At 32.9% G+C, this 22827-nt stretch overlaps 1 protein-coding gene across 1 annotated transcript in view; it reads left to right on the top strand.

Moving 5' to 3' along the window:
* Positions 1 to 22827, top strand: part of LOC306908488 (NACHT, LRR and PYD domains-containing protein 3-like) — a 316456-nt gene that overhangs the window by 74043 nt on the left and 219586 nt on the right. The window lies entirely within an intron of this gene.

The raw sequence follows: 22827 nt of genomic DNA, 5'->3' as shown, positions 1-22827 counted from the left end.
AGACACACAACTGATCTCAGGTGAGTCTGATCTCTTCTGATGAACTGATCTGTGTAACAAAGTAAATGATTATTTTTATGTAAATTATTCGTTCATTCCTTCTCATTCGTTATTAAAAAATGCAGAAGATTAATAATTATTATGTTGGCTTGAGAGAGCCAACATACTGTTATACTAAATAAACTTATTATTATTATGTTGGCTTGAGAGAGCCAACATACTGTTATGCTAAATAAACTTATTATTATGTTGGCTTGAGAGAGCCAACATACTGTTATGCTAAATAAACTTATTATTATTATTATTATTATTCTTCCGCCCCAAATTTTCTGCCTGCTACTCCTCCTAGAGCTTTTAAGCTACAGCCACTAAACTTCCCACGCATCTTCAGTCTGGTCTCACTCGAGTTGCTATATCTTTTCTAAGGGATTGGACTTACGGTTTTCCTAAAAATGCCCATCAAACTCTCCAAAAAGTCCCATTGACTTACATTGACGGAATGTTCAGGGGAGATGTTTATGTTCCAAATGTCAACTGCCAACTTTCAAACATACACACACACACACACACACACACACACACTCACTCTCTATAAATCTCTGCATTCATCTCTACCTACCTATCTTACTACTATTTATCTTTTTATCTTTCTTTTTATCTCTTTAGCTCTTTATCTTTCTTTTTATCTTTCTTTTTATCTTTCTTTTTATTAACCTCTTTTCCTCTCTAGCTCTTTTCTTTAAAAATATAATAATAATTTTGTCGCTTTGGATAAACGTGTCTGCTGAATGCACTAATCTCTATCTATTTATCCATCCCTCCATCTTTCTTTCTTTCTTTACAATTCTTATCTTTTAAACATGAACATACACTCACTCTCTATAAATCTCTACCTACCTATCTTACTACTATTTATCTCTTTCTTTTTTTATCTGTTTATCTTTTTATCTCTTTATCTTTTTATTAACCTCTTTTCCTCTCTAGCTCTTTTCTTTAAAAATATAATAATAATTTTGTCGCTTTGGATAAACGTGTCTGCTGAATGCACTAATCTCTATCTATTTATCCATCCCTCCATCTTTCTTTCTTTCTTTACAATTCTTATCTTTTAAACATGAACATACACTCACTCTCTATAAATCTCTACCTACCTATCTTACTACTATTTATCTCTTTCTTTTTTTATCTGTTTATCTTTTTATCTCTTTATCTTTTTATTAACCTCTTTTCCTCTCTAGCTCTTTTCTTTAAAAATATAATAATAATTTTGTCGCTTTGGATAAACGTGTCTGCTGAATGCACTAATCTCTATCTATTTATCCATCCCTCCATCTTTCTTTCTTTCTTTACAATTCTTATCTTTTAAACATGAACATACACTCACTCTCTATAAATCTCTACCTACCTATCTTACTACTATTTATCTCTTTCTTTTTTTATCTGTTTATCTTTTTATCTTTCTTTTTATCTCTTTATCTTTTTATTAACCTCTTTTCCTCTCTAGCTCTTTTCTGTAAAAATATAATAATAATTTTGTCTCTTTGAAAAAAAGTCGCTTTGGATAAACGTGTCTGCTGAATGACTAAATGCAAATATGTCTGTCTGTCTGTCTGTCTGTCTACTTACCTACTTATCTTTTTTTCTAATTATCTTTTTGTCTATAACACTAAACTCTTTTTCCTTTCTATCTCACAATTCAAACTATTTCACCAGACTTTCTCAAGCCAACATAAAGTTTGTTCACAAACTTTTCCTCATCTAGTTATTATGTTGGCTTGAGAGAGCCAACATACTGTTATGCTAAATAAACTTATTATTATTATTATTCTTCCGACAAAAATTTTCTGACTGCTACTCCTCCTAGAGCTTTTAAGCTACAGCCACTAAACTTCCCACGCATCTTCAGTCTGGTCTCACTCGAGTTGCTATATCTTTTCTAAGGGATTGGACTTACGGTTTTCCTAAAAATGCCCATCAAACTCTCAAAAAAGTCCCATTGACTTACATTGACGGAATGTTCAGGGGAGATGTTTATGTTCCAAATGTCAACTGCCAACTTTCAAACATACACACACACACTCACACACTCACACACTCACACACACACACACACACACACACACACACACACACACACACACACACACACACACACACACACACACACACACACACACACACACACACACACACACACACACACACACACTCACACACACACACACACACACACTCACTCTATAAATCTCTGCATTCATCTCTACCTACCTATCTTACTACTATTTATCTCTTTCTTTTTTTATCTGTTTATCTTTTTATCTTTCTTTTTATCTCTTTAGCTCTTTTTCTTTCTTTTTATCTTTCTTTTTATTAACCTCTTTTCCTCTCTAGCTCTTTCTTTAAAAATATAATAATAATTTTGTCGCTTTGGATAAATGTGTCTGCTGAATGCACTAATCTCTATCTATTTATCCATCCCTCCATCTTTCTTTCTTTACACTTATTCTTTCTTTCTTTACAATTCTTATCTTTTAAACATGAACATACACTCACTCTCTATAAATCTCTGCATTCATCTCTACCTACCTATCTTACTACTATTTATCTTTTTATCTTTCTTTTTATCTCTTTAGCTCTTTATCTTTCTTTTTATCTTTCTTTTTATCTTTCTTTTTTGCTCTTTTTTTATCTTTTTATCTTTCTTTTTATTAACCTCTTTTCCTCTCTAGCTCTTTTCTTTAAAAATATAATAATAATTTTGTCACTTTGGATAAACGTGTCTGCTGAATGCACTAATCTCTATCTATTTATCCATCCATCCATCTTTCTTTCTTTTCATTTATTCTTTCTTTCTTTACAATTCTTATCTTTTAAACATGAACATACACTCACTCTCTATAAATCTCTGCATTCATCTCTACCTACCTATCTTACTACTTTTGATCTTTTTATCTTTCTTTTTATCTTTCTTTTTATCTTTCTTTTTATCTTTCTTTTTATTAACCTCTTTTCCTCTCTAGCTGTTTTCTTTAAAAATATAATAATAATTTTGTCGCTTTGGATAAACGTGTCTGCTGAATGCACTAATCTCTATCTATTTATCCATCCCTCCATCTTTCTTTATTTACATTTATTCTTTCTTTCTTTACAATTCTTATCTTTTAAACATGAACATACACTCACTCTCTATAAATCTCTGCATTCATCTCTACCTACCTATCTTACTACTTTTGATCTTTTTATCTTTCTTTTTATCTCTTTCTTTTTTATCTCTTTATCTTTTTATCTTTTTATTAACCTCTTTTTCCTTTCTATCTCTTTTCTTAAAAAAAAGAATTATAATTTTGTCGCTGTGTGTTCAATGTTTTAAATGTTGCTTTGGATAAATGCGTCTGCTTAATGACTAAATCAAATCTGTCTGTCTTTCTGTCTGTCTGTCTGTCTGTTTACTTACCTACTTATCTTTTTATCTAATTATCTTTTTTATCTATAACACTAACTTCTTTTTCCTTTCTAGCTCTTTTCTTAAAATATTTCTTTCTTTAAAATGAGACCTACCTATCTACTTATCTTTTTATCAATTTATCTTTTTATCTATAACACAAACCTCTTTTTCCTTTCTATCTCACAATTCAAACTATTTCACCAGACTTTCTCAAGCCAACATAAAGTTTGTTCACAAACTTTTCCTCATCTAGTTATTATTATTCTTCCGACAAAAATTTTCTGCCTGCTACTCCTCCTAGAGCTTTTAAGCTACAGCCACTAAACTTCCCACGCATCTTCAGTCTGGTCTCACTCGAGTTGCTATATCTTTTCTAAGGGATTGGACTTACGGTTTTCCTAAAAATGCCCATCAAACTCTCAAAAAAGTCCCATTGACTTACATTGACGGAATGTTCAGGTCAGCTTGGACATTTCTTGGAGGAGTTGGATGTGCTTCTTTCATCCTTCCCTGAGGATGGTACTCCCCTGGTGGTACTAGGCGACTTCAACATCCACATTGGAAAGCCACAGGCTGCTGACTTCGTCAACCTGACCGCATCATTTCTCCTCGAGCAGGTTTCCACATCAGCAACCCACAAGTCTGGAAACCATCTAGATTTGATCTTCACAAGGTACTGCTCCACTCATCACCCTCAGGTCACCCCGCTGCACACGTCTGATCACTTCTTCGTCACCCTTGACCTCGACCTCACTGCTCCGGATATCGCAGATGTCTCACCGATGGTCACCTTCCGGCGCAACCTGCGGTCTCTCCCTCCCTCTTGTTTTTCCTCTGCTGTCCTCTCTGCACTCCCCCCCTCTGATGAGCTCTCTCTTTTGAATACAGACAATGCCACAACCACTCTGTGTTCCACGCTTTCATCCTGCTTGGACAACCTATGCCCTCTTGCATCTGGACCAGCCCGTCCATCCCCGTCGGCTCCCTGGTTATCGGATGTACTGCGTGAGCATCGCGCCACCCTCCGGTCAGCTGAGAGAAAATGGCGCAAGTCAAAAGACCCTGCAGACCTCTCTCTCTACCAATCTCTTCTCTCTTCTTTCTCTGTAGATGTCACCTCTGCAAAAACAGATTACTACCACTCGAGGATCTGCAACTCTCCGGACTCTCGAACGCTCTTCAAAACCTTCTCTGCTCTCCTCTGTCCGCCTGCTCCCGCACCTTCATCTGAGTTAACAGCTGCTGATTTTGCATCGTTCTTCGTAAAGAAAACTACTGCCATCAGCAGCCAGTTCTCTACGCCACCATCTGTCGAACCCGCCCACATCCCTGACACGTGTGTGCTCCCTGCCTTTTCTCCTCTGTCTGAAGCTGATGTCTCAAAGATCATTGGCTCCAACCACCCTACCACCTGCCCACTGGATCCCATCCCTACCCATCTCCTCCAGGCCATCTCTCCAACGGTTGTGCCTGCTCTGACCCACATCATCAACTCTTCGCTCACCACTGGGACATTTCCCACAGCTTTCAAAGAGGCCCGCATCACACCGCTTCTAAAGAAACCCACCCTGGACCCTACACTGCTAGAAAACTACAGGCCTGTCTCCCTTCTTCCCTTCATCGCCAAAGCCCTGGAGCGAGTTGTGTTCAATCAGCTCTCCTCCTTTCTCATGCAAAACAACCTCCTGGACAGCAATCAGTCTGGGTTCAAGACCGGTCATTCCACAGAGACTGCACTGCTCTCAGTCATCGAAGCCCTGAGACTGGCAAAAGCATCATCCATGTCTTCTGTGCTCATCCTACTGGATCTGTCTGCTGCCTTTGACACTGTCAATCATCACATCCTCCTGGCTTCTCTCAGTGCTATGGGTGTCTCTGGAATGGCGTTGCAATGGCTTGAGTCCTACCTCTCGGGTAGGTCATTCAGAGTATCCTGGAGAGATGAGGTCTCCGCGTCCCAACAGCTCAACACGGGGGTGCCACAGGGCTCAGTGCTTGGACCGCTACTCTTCTCCATTTACATGACATCCCTCGGCTCGGTCATTCAGAAGCATGGCTTCTCCTATCACTGCTATGCGGACGACACACAACTCTACTTGTCATTTCAACCGGACGATCCGACGGTCGCTGCTCGCATCGCGGCATGCCTTAGTGACATCTCGCTTTGGATGAAGGATCATCACCTGCAGCTAAACCTTGCAAAAACGGAACTGCTTGTGATCCCGGGCAACCCAAAGATTAACCACAACCTTGCCATTCAACTAGGCTCATCAACGATTACACCGTCCAGCACAGCCAGAAACCTGGGAGTGGTAATCGATGATCGGCTTAACCTCACAAGTCATGTTGCCAGCACCACCCGGTCCTGTAGATTCATCCTCTACAACATTAGGAAAATTAGACCATTCCTATCGGAGCACTCTACGCAAGTCCTAGTCCAGGCTCTTGTCCTGTCCAAACTGGATTATTGCAATGCGCTTCTGGCTGGACTTCCTGCTTGCACAATCAAACCTCTCCAGATGATCCAGAATGCGGCGGCAAGAGTGGTCTTCAATGAACCGAAGAGAGCGCATGTAACTCCGCTCTTCATCAGGTTACACTGGCTCCCTGTTGCCGCCCGCATAAAGTTCAAGGCTTTGCTCCTGGCCTACAAGACCAACACCGGATCTGCACCATCGTATCTCCACTCGCTAATGCAGATCTATGTTCCTGCCAGATCACTGCGGTCTGCAAAGGAACAACGACTAGTGGTACCATCCCAAAAAGGAAAAAAGTCACTCTCCCGTACCTTCACTGGATCTGTTCCACATTGGTGGAATGATCTACCAGCTGCTACAAGATCAGCAGACTCGGTTGCCATCTTTAAAAAACACCTAAAAACGCATCTCTTCCGTCAACACGTTGCTGATTGAGTTTTTCCTAATTCTCTTCCCTTTCCTTCTTTAAAAAAAAAAAAAAAAAAAGATTACTAACCTCGCTATTCTTAGCTTTTATACTGTGCTAGGCTTTAATGGACTAGTTTGATGCACTTATGTATTTTTCGTTGCCTATGTTGTTATAATTGCTTCCAATGTTTCCTCATCTGTAAGTCGCTTTGGATAAAAGCGTCTGCTAAATGACTAAATGTAAATGTAAATGTAAATGTTCAGGGGAGATGTTTATGTTCCAAATGTCAACTGCCAACTTTCAAACATACACACACACACACACACACACACACACTCACACACACACACACACACACTCACACACACACACACACACGCACGCACGCACTATAAATCTCTGCATTCATCTCTACCTATCTTACTACTATTTATCTTTTTATCTTTCTTTTTATCTTTCTTTTTATCTCTTTATCTTTCTTTTTATCTTTCTTTTTATTAACCTCTTTTCCTCTCTAGCTCTTTTCTTTAAAAATATAATAATAATTTTGTCGCTTTGGATAAACGTGTCTGTTGAATGCACTAATCTCTATCTATTTATCCATCCCTCCATCTTTCTTTCTTTACACTTATTCTTTCTTCAATTCTTATCTTTTAAACATGAACATACACTCACTCTCTATAAATCTCTACATTCATCTCTACCTACCTATCTGACTACTATTTATCTTATTATCTTTCTTTTTATCTCTTTCTTTTTTTATCTGTTCATCTTTTTATCTTTCTTTTTAACTCTTTATCTATTTATCTTTTTATCTTTCTTTTTATCTCTTTCTTTTTTTATCTGTTTATCTTTTTATCTTTCTTTTTAACTCTTTATCTTTCTTTTTATCTCTTTCTTTTTTTATCTTTTTATCTTTCTTTTTAACTCTTTATCTATTTATCTTTTTATCTTTCTTTTTATCTTTCTTTTTATCTTTCTTTTTATCTTTCTTTTTATCTTTCTTTTTATCTTTCTTTTTATCTTTCTTTTTATCTTTCTTTTTATCTTTCTTTTTATCTCTAGCTCTTTATCTTTCTTTTTATCTTTCTTTTTATTAACCTCTTTTCCTCTCTAGCTCTTTTCTTTAAAAATATAATAATAATTTTGTCGCTTTGGATAAACGTGTCTGCTGAATGCACTAATCTCTATCTATTTATCCATCCCTCCATCTTTCTTTCTTTACATTTATTCTTTCTTTCTTTACAATTCTTATCTTTTAAACATGAACATACACTCACTCTCTATAAATCTCTGCATTCATCTCTACCTACCTATCTTACTACTATTTATCTCTTTCTTTTTTTATCTGTTTATCTTCTTATCTTTCTTTTTATCTCTTTATCTTTTTATTAACCTCTTTTCTTTTCTAGCTCTTTTCTTTAAAAATATAATAATAATTTTGTCGCTTTGGATAAACGTGTCTGCTGAATGCACTAATCTCTATCTATTTATCCATCCATCTTTCTTTTTTTCTTTACATTTATTCTTTCTTTCTTTACAATTCTTATCTTTTAAACATGAACATACACTCACTCTTTATAAATCTCTGCATTCATCTCTACCTACCTATCTTACTACTATCTTTCTTTTTATCTTTCTTTTTATCTCTTTCTTTTTTTATCTGTTTATCTTTTTATCTTTCTTTTTATCTTTCTAGCTCTTTATCTTTCTTTTTATCTTTCTTTTTATTAACCTCTTTTCCTCTCTATCTCTTTTCTTTAAAAATATAATAATAATTTTGTCACTTTGGATAAACGCGTCTGCTGAATGCACTAATCTCTATATATTTATCCATCCATCTTTCTTTCTGTACATTTATTCTTTCTTTCTTTACAATTCTTATCTTTTAAACATGAACATACACTCACTCTCTATAAATCTCTGCATTCATCTCTACCTACCTATCTTACTACTATCTTTCTTTTTATCTTTCTTTTTATCTCTTTAGCTCTTTATCTTTCTTTTTATCTTTCTTTTTATTAACCTCTTTTCCTCTCTAGCTCTTTTCTTTAAAAATATAATAATAATTTTGTCGCTTTGGATAAACGTGTCTGCTGAATGCACTAATCTCTATCTATTTATCCATCCCTCCATCTTTCTTTCTTTCTTTACAATTCTTATCTTTTAAACATGAACACACACTCACTCTCTATAAATCTCTTCATTCATCTCTACCTACCTATCTACTATTTATCTTTTTATCTTTCTTTTTATCTCTTTATTTTTTTATCTGTTTATCTTTCTTTTTAACTCTTTATCTATTTATCTTTGTTTTTATCTCTTTTTTTAACTCTTTATCTATTTATCTTTCTTTTTATCTCTTTATCTTTTTATTAACCTCTTTTCTTTTCTAGCTCATTTCTTAAAATATTTCTTTCTTTAAAATGAGACCTACCTATCTACTTATCTTTTTTCTAATTATCTTTTTATCTATAACACTAACCTCTTTTTCCTTTCTATCTCACAATTCAAACTATTTCACCAGACTTTCTCAAGCCAACATAAAGTTTGTTCACAAACTTTTCCTCATCTAGTTATGTTGGCTTGAGAGAGCCAACATACTGTTATGCTAAATAAACTTATTATTATTATTATTATTCTTCCGACAAAAATTTTCTGACTGCTACTCCTCCTAGAGCTTTTAAGCTACAGCCACTAAACTTCCCACGCATCTTCAGTCTGGTCTCACTCGAGTTGCTATATCTTTTCTAAGGGATTGGACTTACGCTTTTCCTAAAAATGCCGATCAAACTCTCAAAAAAGTCCCATTGACTTACATTGACGGAATGTTCAGGGGAGATGTTTATGTTCCAAATGTCAACTGCCAACTTTCAAACATACACACACACACACACACACACACACACACACACACACACACTCACTCTCTATAAATCTCTGCATTCATCTCATCCTACAAATCTTACTACTATTTATCTCTTTCTTTTTTTATCTGTTTATCTTTTTATCTTTCTTTTTATCTCTTTAGCTCTTTTTCTTTCTTTTTGTCTCTTTAGCTCTTTATCTTTCTTTTTATCTCTTTATCTTTTTATTAACCTCTTTTCCTCTCTAGCTCTTTTCTTTAAAAATATAATAATAATTTTGTCGCTTTGGATAAACGTGTCTGCTGAATGCACTAATCTCTATCTATTTATCCATCCATCTTTCTTTCTTTTCATTTATTCTTTCTTTCTTTACAATTCTTATCTTTTAAACATGAACATACTGTCATGATTCTGCTGCATCATGTCATGTTTCTCTTGGTTTAGTAGCAGGATCATGACATAACCTCATGTTAAATGTGGAGAGAGACAATTATTGTTCTTGTGGCCTTCCATACTCTCTCCGGTCTCGTCATTGTTCCCATCCTCTTGTTACCTCGTTATTGATTAATGCCTACACCTGTTCCCCTCTTGATTTGCTCCCTTATTTAATGCCCTTGTGTCTTCTGTCTTGTGCTGGTTCATTGTGGTTTGTGTGGTGAGTTCCTGTGTTGTGTTAGTTTAGTTATTTGTAGTTTTTGTCCAGAGTTTATTCAAGTCTTGTTTATGTATAGTTAGTTTTAGTCCTGTTCTGTCTTGTCATATTACCATGTTTTGTTATGTTACCCCCACGTGGGTCTTTGTTTTATTATTTATTAAATATATGTTAACCCCTTACCCGCTGTCTGCACCTGGGTCCTCTCTCTGTGTCTCACCACTCGAGAATCATGACAGAATGAACCAGCCATAATCGGACCCAGCAGACAGAGGGATCGTGGTGGCAGCAGTTGAGGTTGCCGGATTCCCCTCCAGGGTTAGAGGTTGCCGGACTCCCTTCCAGGGTCGAGAACGCCGGACTCCCTCCTGAGTCGGGGCCGCCGGACTCCCTACCAGGGTTGAGACTGCCGGATTTCCGCTCAGGGCCGAGACCGCCGGACTGCCTTCCAGGGTTGAGACCGCCGGTCTTCCCTCCAGGGTCGAAGCCGCCGGAATCCTGTGGCCACCAAAGATCCCCAGCTGGGCATTCCAGGTCGGTGCAGCTGGGCATTCCAGGTCGGTGCAACCGGGCATCCAGGTCGGTGCAGCCGGGCATTTCCGCCCGGTGGAGCCGGGCACTCCCGCCCGGCGGAACCAGGCATTCCCGCCTGGTGGAGCCGGGCTTTCCTGCTTGGCGGAGCCGGGCATTCCAGCCCGGTGCATGCGGCCATTCCAGCCCGGTGCATGCGGCCATTCCAGCCCAGTGCATCCTGTTCGTGTCTGCCGGCTCTCCTGTTCATGTCTGCCGGCTATCGTGTTCGTGTCTGCCGGCCATCCTGTTCATGTCTGCCGGCTAGTGTTTTCATGTCTGCCGGAGCTACCCAGTCCGTGTCTGCCCATGTTTGGACTTCCCCTTGGACTCTTGTGTGCCCCTTCCCTTGGACTCTTGTGCTTGCTCGTTTTGATTTATTGTATTGTCATGTTGTATTATGTTGCCATTGTCACAGTCTGTCTTGTTTGTGCCTTGAGGAGCATCAGGTTGCTGCTCCTTTAGGAGAGGCTTATGTCATGATTCTGCTGCATCATGTCATGTTTCTCTTGGTTTAGTAGCAGGATCATGACATAACCTCATGTTAAATGTGGAGAGAGACAATTATTGTTCTTGTGGCCTTCCATACTCTCTCCGGTCTCGTCATTGTTCCCATCCTCTTGTTACCTCGTTATTGATTAATGCCTACACCTGTTCCCCTCTTGATTTGCTCCCTTATTTAATGCCCTTGTGTCTTCTGTCTTGTGCTGGTTCATTGTGGTTTGTGTGGTGAGTTCCTGTGTTGTGTTAGTTTAGTTATTTGTAGTTTTTGTCCAGAGTTTATTCAAGTCTTGTTTATGTATAGTTAGTTTTAGTCCTGTTCTGTCTTGTCATATTACCATGTTTTGTTATGTTACCCCCACGTGGGTCTTTGTTTTATTATTTATTAAATATATGTTAACCCCTTACCCGCTGTCTGCACCTGGGTCCTCTCTCTGTGTCTCACCACTCGAGAATCATGACACATACACTCACTCTCTATAAATCTCTGCATTCATCTCTACCTACCTATCTTACTACTATTTATCTTTTTATCTTTCTTTTTATCTTTCTTTTGATCTCTTTAGCTCTTTATCTTTCTTTTTATCTTTCTTTTTATTAACCTCTTTTCCTCTCTAGCTCTTTTCTTTAAAAATAAAATAATAATTTTGTCGCTTTGGATAAACGTGTCTGCTGAATGCACTAATCTCTATTTATCCATCCATCCATCTTTCTTTCTTTACACGTATTCTTTCTTTCTTTACAATTCTTATCTTTTAAACATGAACATTCACTCACTCTCTATAAATCTCTGCATTCATCTCTACCTACCTATCTTACTACTATTTATCTTTTTATCTTTCTTTTTATCTTTTTATCTTTCTTTTTATCTCTTTAGCTCTTTATCTTTTTATCTTTTTAATAACCTCTTTTCCTTTCTAGCTCTTTTCTTTAAAAATATAATAATCATTTTGTCACTTTGGATAAACGTGTCTGCTGAATGCACTAATCTCTATCTATTTATCCATCCCTCCATCCATCTTTCTTTCTTTACATTTATTCTTTCTTTCTTTACAATTCTTATCTTTTAAACATGAACATACACTCACTCTCTATAAATCTCTGCATTCATCTCTACCTACCTATCTTACTACTATTTATCTTATTATCTTTCTTTTTATCTTTCTTTTTATCTCTTTTTTTATCTTTTTATCTCTTTATCTTTCTTTTTATTAACCTCTTTTCCTCTCTAGCTCTTTTCTTTAAAAATATAATAATAATTTTGTCGCTTTGGATAAACGTGTCTGCTGAATGCACTAATCTCTATCACTCCATCTTTCTTTCTTTACATTTATTCTTTCTTTCTTTACATTTATTCTTTCTTTCTTTACAATTCTTATCTTTTAAACATGAACATACACTCACTCTCTATAAATCTCTGCATTCATCTCTACCTACCTATCTTACTACTATCTTTCTTTTTATCTCTTTAGCTCTTTATCTTTCTTTTTATCTTTCTTTTTATCTTTCTTTTTATCTTTCTTTTTATCTCTAGCTCTTTATCTTTCTTTTTATCTTTCTTTTTATTAACCTCTTTTCCTCTCTAGCTCTTTTCTTTAAAAATATAATAATAATTTTGTCGTTTTGGATAAATGTGTCTGCTGAATGCACTAATCTCTATCTATTTATCCATCCCTCCATCTTTCTTTCTTTCTTTACAATTCTTATCTTTTAAACATGAACATACACTCACTCTCTATAAATCTCTACCTACCTATCTTACTACTATTTATCTTTTTATCTTTCTTTTTATCTCTTTGGCTCTGTTTCTTTCTTTTTCTCTTTCTTTTTATTAACCTCTTTTCCTCTCTAGCTCTTTTCTTTAAAAATATAATAATAATTTTGTCGCTTTGGATAAACGTGTCTGCTGAATGCATTAATCTCTATCTATTTATCCATCCATCCATCCCTCCATCTTTCTTTCTTTACATTTATTCTTTCTTTCTTTACAATTCTTATCTTTTAAACATGAACATACACTCACTCTCTATAAATCTCTGCATTCATCTCTACCTACCTATCTTACTACCATCTTTCTTTTTATCTTTCTTTTTATCTCTTTATCTTTCTTTTTATCTTTCTTTTTATTAACCTCTTTTCCTCTCTAGCTCTTTTCTTTAAAAATATAATAATCATTTTGTCACTTTGGATAAACGTGTCTGCTGAATGCACTAATCTCTATCTATTTATCCATCCATCCATCTTTCTTTCTTTCTTTACATTTATTCTTTCTTTCTTTACAATTCTTATCTTTTAAACATGAACATACACTCACTCTCTATAAATCTCTGCATTCATCTCTACCTACCTATCTTACTACTATCTTTCTTTTTATCTTTCTTTTTATCTCTTTATCTTTCTTTTTATCTTTCTTTTTATTTACCTCTTTTGCTCTCTAGCTCTTTTCTTTAAAAATACAATAATGATTTTGTCTCTTTGAAAAAAAAAATGAATAGTCGCTTTGGATAAACGTGTCTGCTGAATGCACTAATCTCTATATATTCATCCATCCATCCATCTTTCTTTCTTTTCATTTATTCTTTCTTTCTTTACAATTCTTATCTTTTAAACATGAACATACACTCACTCTCTATAAATCTCTGCATTCATCTCTACCTACCTATCTTACTACTATTTATCTTTTAATCTTTCTTTTTATCTTTCTTTTTATCTCTTTAGCTCTTTATCTTTCTTTTTATTAACCTCTTTTCCTCTCTAGCTCTTTTCTTTAAAAATATAATAATAATTTTGTCGCTTTGGATAAATGTGTCTGCTGAATGCACTAATCTCTATCTATTTATCCATCCCTCCATCTTTCTTTCTTTCTTTACAATTCTTATCTTTTAAACATGAACATACACTCACTCTCTATAAATCTCTACCTACCTATCTTACTACTATTTATCTCTTTATCTTTTTATCTTTCTTTTTATCTCTTCATCTTTTTATTAACCTCTTTTCTTTTCTAGCTCTTTTCTTTAAAAATATCATAATAATTTTGTCTCTTTGAAAAAAAAATGAATAGTCGATTTGGATAAACGTGTCTGCTGAATGCACTAATCTCTATCTATCTATTTATCCATCCATCTTTTTTTCTTTTCATTTATTCTTTCTTTCTTTACAATTCTTATCTTTTAAACATGAACATATACTCACTCTCTATAAATCTCTGCATTCATCTCTACCTACCTATCTTACTACTATTTATCTATGTATCTCTTTATCTTTTTATCTCTATCTTTTTATTAACCTATTTTCCTTTCTATCTCTTTTCTTAAAATATTTCTTTCTTTAAAATTATTAACTTTAATTATTAAATTTATTTAAAAATAAACCTACCTATCTACTTATCTTTTTATCAATTTATCTTTTTATCTATAACACTAACCTCTTTTTCCTTTCTATCTCTTTTCTTAAAATATTTCTTTCTTTAAAATTATTAACTTTAATTATTAAATTTATTTAAAAATAAAACTACCTATCTACTTATCTTTTTATCTAATTATCTTTTTATCTATAACACTAACCTCTTTTTCCTTTCTATCTCACAATTCAAACTATTTCACCAGACTTTCTCAAGCCAACATAAAGTTTGTTCACAAACTTTTCCTCATCTAGTTATGTTGGCTTGAGAGAGCCAACATACTGTTATACTAAATAAACTTATTATTATTATTCTTCCGCCCCAAATTTTCTGCCTGCTACTCCTCCTAGAGCTTTTAAGCTACAGCCACTAAACTTCCCACGCATCTTCAGTCTGGTCTCACTCGAGTTGCTATATCTTTTCTAAGGGATTGGACTTACGGTTTTCCTAAAAATGCCCATCAAACTCTCCAAAAAGTCCCATTGACTTACATTGACGGAATGTTCAGGGGAGATGTTTATGTTCCAAATGTCAACTGCCAACTTTCAAACATACACACACACACTCACACACACACTCACACACACGCACGCACGCACTATACATCTCTGCATTCATCTCTACCTACCTATCTTACTACTATTTATCTTTTTATCTTTCTTTTTATCTTTCTTTTTATCTTTCTTTTTATCTCTTTAGCTCTTTATCTTTCTTTTTATCTTTCTTTTTATTAACCTCTTTTCCTCTCTAGCTCTTTTCTTTAAAAATATAATAATAATTTTGTCGCATTGGATAAACGTGTCTGCTGAATGCACTAATCTCTATATATTCATCCATCCATCCATCCATCTTTCTTTCTTTTCATTTATTCTTTCTTTCTTTACAATTCTTATCTTTTAAACATGAACATATACTCACTCTCTATAAATCTCTGCATTCATCTCTACCTACCTATCTTACTACTATTTATCTTTTTATCTTTCTTTTTATCTCTTTAGCTCTTTATCTTTCTTTTTATCTTTCTTTTTATCTTTCTTTTTATTAACCTCTTTTCCTCTCTAGCTCTTTTCTTTAAAAATATAATAATAATTTTGTCGCTTTGGATAAACGTGTCTGCTGAATGCACTAATCTCTATCTATTTATCCATCCCTCCATCTTTCTTTCTTTCTTTACAATTCTTATCTTTTAAACATGAACATATACTCACTCTCTATAAATCTCTGCATTCATCTCTACCTACCTATCTTACTACTATTTATCTTTTTATCTTTCTTTTTATCTCTTTAGCTCTTTATCTTTCTTTTTATCTTTCTTTTTATCTTTCTTTTTATTAACCTCTTTTCCTCTCTAGCTCTTTTCTTTAAAAATATAATAATAATTTTGTCGCTTTGGATAAACGTGTCTGCTGAATGCACTAATCTCTATCTATTTATCCATCCCTCCATCTTTCTTTCTTTCTTTACAATTCTTATCTTTTAAACATGAACATATACTCACTCTCTATAAATCTCTGCATTCATCTCTACCTACCTATCTTACTACTATTTATCTTTTTATCTTTCTTTTTATCTCTTTAGCTCTTTATCTTTCTTTTTATCTTTCTTTTTATCTTTCTTTTTATTAACCTCTTTTCCTCTCTAGCTCTTTTCTTTAAAAATATAATAATAATTTTGTCGCTTTGGATAAACGTGTCTGCTGAATGCACTAATCTCTATCTATTTATCCATCCCTCCATCTTTCTTTCTTTCTTTACAATTCTTATCTTTTAAACATGAACATACACTCACTCTCTATAAATCTCTACCTACCTATCTTACTACTATTTATCTCTTTCTTTTTTTATCTGTTTATCTTTTTATCTTTCTTTTTATCTCTTTATCTTTTTATTAACCTCTTTTCCTCTCTAGCTCTTTTCTGTAAAAATATAATAATAATTTTGTCTCTTTGAAAAAAAGTCGCTTTGGATAAACGTGTCTGCTGAATGACTAAATGCAAATATGTCTGTCTGTCTGTCTGTCTGTCTACTTACCTACTTATCTTTTTTTCTAATTATCTTTTTGTCTATAACACTAAACTCTTTTTCCTTTCTATCTCACAATTCAAACTATTTCACCAGACTTTCTCAAGCCAACATAAAGTTTGTTCACAAACTTTTCCTCATCTAGTTATGTTGGCTTGAGAGAGCCAACATACTGTTATGCTAAATAAACTTATTATTATTATTATTATTATTATTATTATTCTTCCGCCCCAAATTTTCTGCCTGCTACTCCTCCTAGAGCTTTTAAGCTACAGCCACTAAACTTCCCACGCATCTTCAGTCTGGTCTCACTCGAGTTGCTATATCTTTTCTAAGGGATTGGACTTACGGTTTTCCTAAAAATGCCCATCAAACTCTCAAAAAAGTCCCATTGACTTACATTGACGGAATGTTCAGGGGAGATGTTTATGTTCCAAATGTCAACTGCCAACTTTCAAACATACACACACACACTCACACACTCACACACTCACACACACACACTCACACACACACTCACACACACGCACGCACGCACTATACATCTCTGCATTCATCTCTACCTACCTATCTTACTACTATTTATCTTTTTATCTTTCTTTTTATCTTTCTTTTTATCTTTCTTTTTATCTCTTTAGCTCTTTATCTTTCTTTTTATCTTTCTTTTTATTAACCTCTTTTCCTCTCTAGCTCTTTTCTTTAAAAATATAATAATAATTTTGTCGCATTGGATAAACGTGTCTGCTGAATGCACTAATCTCTATATATTCATCCATCCATCCATCTTTCTTTCTTTCTTTACAATTCTTATCTTTTAAACATGAACATACACTCACTCTCTATAAATCTCTACCTACCTATCTTACTACTATTTATCTCTTTCTTTTTTTATCTGTTTATCTTTTTATCTTTCTTTTTATCTCTTTATCTTTTTATTAACCTCTTTACCTCTCTAGCTCTTTTCTGTAAAAATATAATAATAATTTTGTCTCTTTGAAAAAAAAGTCGCTTTGGATAAACGTGTCTGCTGAATGACTAAATGCAAATCTGTCTGTCTTTCTGTCTGTCTGTCTACTTACCTACTTATCTTTTTATCTAATTATCTTTTTATCTATAACACTAAACTCTTTTTCCTTTCTATCTCACAATTCAAACTATTTCACCAGACTTTCTCAAGCCAACATAAAGTTTGTTCACAAACTTTTCCTCATCTAGTTATTATTATTATTCTTCCGACAAAAATTTTCTGACTGCTACTCCTCCTAGAGCTTTTAAGCTACAGCCACTAAACTTCCCACGCATCTTCAGTCTGGTCTCACTCGAGTTGCTATATCTTTTCTAAGGGATTGGACTTACGGTTTTCCTAAAAATGCCCATCAAACTCTCAAAAAAGTCCCATTGACTTACATTGACGGAATGTTCAGGGGAGATGTTTATGTTCCAAATGTCAACTGCCAACTTTCAAACATACACACACACACACACACACACACACGCACGCACTATAAATCTCTGCATTCATCTCTACCTATCTTACTACTATTTATCTTTTTATCTTTCTTTTTATCTTTCTTTTTATCTCTTTATCTTTCTTTTTATCTTTCTTTTTATTAACCTCTTTTCCTCTCTAGCTCTTTTCTTTAAAAATATAATAATAATTTTGTCGCTTTGGATAAACGTGTCTGTTGAATGCACTAATCTCTATCTATTTATCCATCCCTCCATCTTTCTTTCTTTACACTTATTCTTTCTTCAATTCTTATCTTTTAAACATGAACATACACTCACTCTCTATAAATCTCTACATTCATCTCTACCTACCTATCTGACTACTATTTATCTTATTATCTTTCTTTTTATCTCTTTCTTTTTTTATCTGTTCATCTTTTTATCTTTCTTTTTAACTCTTTATCTATTTATCTTTTTATCTTTCTTTTTATCTCTTTCTTTTTTTATCTGTTTATCTTTTTATCTTTCTTTTTAACTCTTTATCTTTCTTTTTATCTCTTTCTTTTTTTATCTTTTTATCTTTCTTTTTAACTCTTTATCTATTTATCTTTTTATCTTTCTTTTTATCTTTCTTTTTATCTTTCTTTTTATCTTTCTTTTTATCTTTCTTTTTATCTTTCTTTTTATCTTTCTTTTTATCTTTCTTTTTATCTCTAGCTCTTTATCTTTCTTTTTATCTTTCTTTTTATTAACCTCTTTTCCTCTCTAGCTCTTTTCTTTAAAAATATAATAATAATTTTGTCGCTTTGGATAAACGTGTCTGCTGAATGCACTAATCTCTATCTATTTATCCATCCCTCCATCTTTCTTTCTTTACATTTATTCTTTCTTTCTTTACAATTCTTATCTTTTAAACATGAACATACACTCACTCTCTATAAATCTCTGCATTCATCTCTACCTACCTATCTTACTACTATTTATCTCTTTCTTTTTTTATCTGTTTATCTTCTTATCTTTCTTTTTATCTCTTTATCTTTTTATTAACCTCTTTTCTTTTCTAGCTCTTTTCTTTAAAAATATAATAATAATTTTGTCGCTTTGGATAAACGTGTCTGCTGAATGCACTAATCTCTATCTATTTATCCATCCATCTTTCTTTTTTTCTTTACATTTATTCTTTCTTTCTTTACAATTCTTATCTTTTAAACATGAACATACACTCACTCTTTATAAATCTCTGCATTCATCTCTACCTACCTATCTTACTACTATCTTTCTTTTTATCTTTCTTTTTATCTCTTTCTTTTTTTATCTGTTTATCTTTTTATCTTTCTTTTTATCTTTCTAGCTCTTTATCTTTCTTTTTATCTTTCTTTTTATTAACCTCTTTTCCTCTCTATCTCTTTTCTTTAAAAATATAATAATAATTTTGTCACTTTGGATAAACGCGTCTGCTGAATGCACTAATCTCTATATATTTATCCATCCATCTTTCTTTCTGTACATTTATTCTTTCTTTCTTTACAATTCTTATCTTTTAAACATGAACATACACTCACTCTCTATAAATCTCTGCATTCATCTCTACCTACCTATCTTACTACTATCTTTCTTTTTATCTTTCTTTTTATCTCTTTAGCTCTTTATCTTTCTTTTTATCTTTCTTTTTATTAACCTCTTTTCCTCTCTAGCTCTTTTCTTTAAAAATATAATAATAATTTTGTCGCTTTGGATAAACGTGTCTGCTGAATGCACTAATCTCTATCTATTTATCCATCCCTCCATCTTTCTTTCTTTCTTTACAATTCTTATCTTTTAAACATGAACACACACTCACTCTCTATAAATCTCTTCATTCATCTCTACCTACCTATCTACTATTTATCTTTTTATCTTTCTTTTTATCTCTTTCTTTTTTTATCTGTTTATCTTTCTTTTTAACTCTTTATCTATTTATCTTTGTTTTTATCTCTTTTTTTAACTCTTTATCTATTTATCTTTCTTTTTATCTCTTTATCTTTTTATTAACCTCTTTTCTTTTCTAGCTCATTTCTTAAAATATTTCTTTCTTTAAAATGAGACCTACCTATCTACTTATCTTTTTTCTAATTATCTTTTTATCTATAACACTAAACTCTTTTTCCTTTCTATCTCACAATTCAAACTATTTCACCAGACTTTCTCAAGCCAACATAAAGTTTGTTCACAAACTTTTCCTCATCTAGTTATGTTGGCTTGAGAGAGCCAACATACTGTTATGCTAAATAAACTTATTATTATTATTATTCTTCCGACAAAAATTTTCTGACTGCTACTCCTCCTAGAGCTTTTAAGCTACAGCCACTAAACTTCCCACGCATCTTCAGTCTGGTCTCACTCGAGTTGCTATATCTTTTCTAAGGGATTGGACTTACGGTTTTCCTAAAAATGCCGATCAAACTCTCCAAAAAGTCCCATTGACTTACATTGACGGAATGTTCAGGGGAGATGTTTATGTTCCAAATGTCAACTGCCAACTTTCAAACATACACACACACACTCACACACACACTCACGCTCACGCACGCACGCACTATAAATCTCTGCATTCATCTCTACCTACCTATCTTACTACTATTTATCTCTTTCTTTTGATCTTTCTTTTGATCTTTCTTTTTATCTCTTTAGCTCTTTATCTTTCTTTTTATCTTTCTTTTTAACTCTTTATCTTTTTATATTTCTTTTTATCTTTTTTTAATCTTTCTTTTTATCTTTCTTTTTATCTTTCTTTTTATCTCTTTATCTTTCTTTTTATCTTTCTTTTTATTAACCTCTTTTCCTCTTTAGCTCTTTTCTTTAAAAATATAATAATAATTTTGTCGCTTTGGATAAACGTGTCTGTTGAATGCACTAATCTCTATTTATCCATCCATCCATCTTTCTTTCTTTCTTTACAATTCTTATCTTTTAAACATGAACATTCACTCACTCTCTATAAATCTCTGCATTCATCTCTAACGACCTATCTTACTACTATTTATCTTTTTATCTTTCTTTTTTATCTTTTTATCTTTTTTATCTGTTTATCTTTCTTTTTAACTCTTTATCTATTTATCTTTGTTTTTATCTCTTTTTTTAACTCTTTATCTATTTATATTTCTTTTTAACTCTTTATCTATTTATCTTTTTATCTTTCTTTTTATCTCTTTCTTTTTTTATCTGTTTATCTTTTTATCTTTCTTTTTAACTCTTTATCTTTTTATATTTCTTTTTATCTTTTTTTAATCTTTCTTTTTATCTTTCTTTTTATCTTTCTTTTTATCTTTCTTTTTATCTCTTTATCTTTCTTTTTATCTTTCTTTTTATTAACCTCTTTTCCTCTCTAGCTCTTTTCTTTAAAAATATAATAATAATTTTGTCACTTTGGATAAACGTGTCTGCTGAATGCACTAATCTCTATCTATTTATCCATCCATCCATCCATCTTTCTTTCTTTACACTTATTCTTTCTTTCTTTACAATTCTTATCTTTTAAACATGAACATATACTCACTCTCTATTAATCTCTGCATTCATCTCTACCTACCTATCTACCAACTTATCCATTTATCCCTTTATCTCTTTATCTTTAACACAAACCTCTTTTTCTTTTCTATCTCTTTTCTTAAAATATAGTTTTCTTTAAAATTATTAAATTTAATTATTAAATTTCTTTAAAATTAGACCTACCTATTTACCTACCTATATACTTATCTTTTTATCAATTTATCTTTTTATCTATTAACACTAAACTCCTTTTCCTTTCTATCTCACAATTCAAACTATTTCACCAGACTTTCTCAAGCCAACATAAAGTTTGTTCACAAACTTTTCCTCATCTAGTTATTATTATTCTTCCGACAAAAATTTTCTGACTGCTACTCCTCCTAGAGCTTTTAAGCTACAGCCACTAAACTTCCCACGCATCTTCAGTCTGGTCTCACTCGAGTTGCTATATCTTTTCTAAGGGATTGGACTTACGGTTTTCCTAAAAATGCCCATCAAACTCTCAAAAAAGTCCCATTGACTTACATTGACGGAATGTTCAGGGGAGATGTTTATGTTCCAAATGTCAACTGCCAACTTTCAAACATACACACACACACACACACACACACACGCACGCACGCACTATAAATCTCTGCATTCATCTCTACCTATCTTACTACTATTTATCTTTTTATCTTTCTTTTTATCTTTCTTTTTATCTCTTTATCTTTCTTTTTATCTTTCTTTTTATTAACCTCTTTTCCTCTCTAGCTCTTTTCTTTAAAAATATAATAATAATTTTGTCGCTTTGGATAAACGTGTCTGTTGAATGCACTAATCTCTATCTATTTATCCATCCCTCCATCTTTCTTTCTTTACACTTATTCTTTCTTCAATTCTTATCTTTTAAACATGAACATACACTCACTCTCTATAAATCTCTACATTCATCTCTACCTACCTATCTGACTACTATTTATCTTATTATCTTTCTTTTTATCTCTTTCTTTTTTTATCTGTTCATCTTTTTATCTTTCTTTTTAACTCTTTATCTATTTATCTTTTTATCTTTCTTTTTATCTCTTTCTTTTTTTATCTGTTTATCTTTTTATCTTTCTTTTTAACTCTTTATCTTTCTTTTTATCTCTTTCTTTTTTTATCTTTTTATCTTTCTTTTTAACTCTTTATCTATCTTTTTATCTTTCTTTTTATCTTTCTTTTTATCTTTCTTTTTATCTTTCTTTTTATCTTTCTTTTTATCTTTCTTTTTATCTTTCTTTTTATCTTTCTTTTTATCTTTCTTTTTATCTCTAGCTCTTTATCTTTCTTTTTATCTTTCTTTTTATTAACCTCTTTTCCTCTCTAGCTCTTTTCTTTAAAAATATAATAATAATTTTGTCGCTTTGGATAAACGTGTCTGCTGAATGCACTAATCTCTATCTATTTATCCATCCCTCCATCTTTCTTTCTTTACATTTATTCTTTCTTTCTTTACAATTCTTATCTTTTAAACATGAACATAC

The sequence above is a fragment of the Barbatula barbatula genome (genome assembly GCF_947034865.1).
Source record: "Barbatula barbatula genome assembly, chromosome: 19".
NCBI lineage: Eukaryota > Metazoa > Chordata > Actinopteri > Cypriniformes > Nemacheilidae > Barbatula > Barbatula barbatula.
Note: the sequence above shows the minus strand (reverse complement) of the source record. Positions and strands in the feature narration are given on the sequence as shown.